This window comes from Babylonia areolata, chromosome 18 (genome assembly GCF_041734735.1).
Source record: "Babylonia areolata isolate BAREFJ2019XMU chromosome 18, ASM4173473v1, whole genome shotgun sequence".
Taxonomy (NCBI): Eukaryota; Metazoa; Mollusca; class Gastropoda; order Neogastropoda; family Buccinidae; genus Babylonia; species Babylonia areolata.
Genome location: NC_134893.1, coordinates 10,005,845 through 10,007,625, shown reverse-complemented (window position 1 = coordinate 10,007,625; position 1,781 = coordinate 10,005,845).

Below are 1,781 nucleotides of genomic sequence, written 5' to 3'. Positions count from 1 at the left end.
ACCCACTGGACATCCGAGGGGTCTGTGTAGAGGAGAAGAGAGGACTGGCCGTACTGAGTGAGTTAAACTTTGTGGAAGAGTCTACTGTGGGCCAAGGATCAGTCAGTCAGATTTTGGTGGGGGTGGGGCGGGGGTGCTGGTTGGTATCCGTGTCCAGAGATTTTTTCTTTCTTTTAAGGATTCCTTACCAGCATGGAACAGGGAAGGTAATCAATGGAGTGTCGTTACTGGGAGTTAGGGGAGATTATTCATCTTTGGAAGCGGTATTAATAATAATAATAATAATAATATAATGATAATAATGTATATTTATATAGCGCCCTATCTCAGTAAGAGCTTAGGGCGCTTTACATGAAATAAAAATATTACAAGTAACATAAAACATTCATGTCCACTCTCTCTCAAAAACCCCTCCCCCCACTCACACTCTCCCTTTCCCACTCTACATACATCCAAAGTGAGCTGACATGGGTGGTGTTGGAGAAAAGGAAGCTGAGAATACTTATAGATAGGTTTTAAAAAATGAGTCTTTAGTGATGAGCGAAAAGCAGAAATAGAATCAGATGCACGGGTGTGATGAGGAAGGTTCTTCCAAATGTGAGGAGCAGCAAAAAAGAAAGAACGTTCACCATAGGTTCTTGTACTGACACGAGGAAGTTTCAAAAGGTAACAGTCAGAGGAAGAGCGGAGATTTCTTGTGGGAGTGTAAACACTGTTAAGATCAGAAAGATAAGTAGGTCCTGCGGAGTGGAAAGCAGAATAGCAGAGACACGCAACTTTGTATTTAATTCTCGCTTCAGTGGTCTTGATCATGATAAGAAATCGCAGAATCCAGTTGCGATGAAGGTATGCGCCTCCACGGAACGTCCTCTCGTTTTGTTTTTGAAGGAGTGATGGTGGGGTGTTTTGGAAATCCAGTCTGAATAAATTAATCAATAAATTACTGACAAAACTAGTTAATCAATCCCCAGGTGGATTGGGTTATCCACCCAGCCACCCCTCCGCACCATCTCCTCTACCCTTTTCAAATGTATGGTGTTTCTTTTCCGGTTTATGTTGTGTCCATACGTCGTTGTTACGCTGCCCAGTTCTTGGAGTGCTTCTGTATTTGTTACTTACTGTATTTCACTTTTCACTGCACTGCACTATACAACTTCACACTGCTCTGTCCTGCACTGCATTAATGCACATTATTTCATTTGAGTTCACTACACCGTGACTGCACTGCACTATAAAACTTATAACTGCACTGCATTGCACTGCATCAATACACATTATTTCATTTGAATTCACTACACCATGACTGCACTGCACTATAAAACTTGTAACCGCACTGCACTGCACCAATGCACATCATTTCATTTGAATTCACAACATTGCACTGCACTTGTGCATTTTGTTTCATTCTTCGTGGGGTTTTGTTGTTGTTGTTGTTGTTGTGTGTGTGTGTGTGTGTGTGTGTGTGTGTGTGTGTGTGTGTGTGTGTGTGTGTTTTAAACAAACATCTCGATATTCTAATCAGCCTCTGCGGTTATGATCTTATATCGCCCTATCAGCATATTCCTCCAGACATAGTATAGAATTTTTTTTTGCGAAACTTAGCCCCATGAATTTTCCTCCAGCTGCTATTTCGTCAACATTGCACAAACCAAGCCTACCACCCCCCACCCACCAATGCCCTCCCACCCCCTCCACCCCCCCTCCACCCCACCCCCCATCCCCTGACCCCCACCCCCACCCCACCCTACCCCACCCCCTGTAGTTCGCGGTAACAGCTGGGA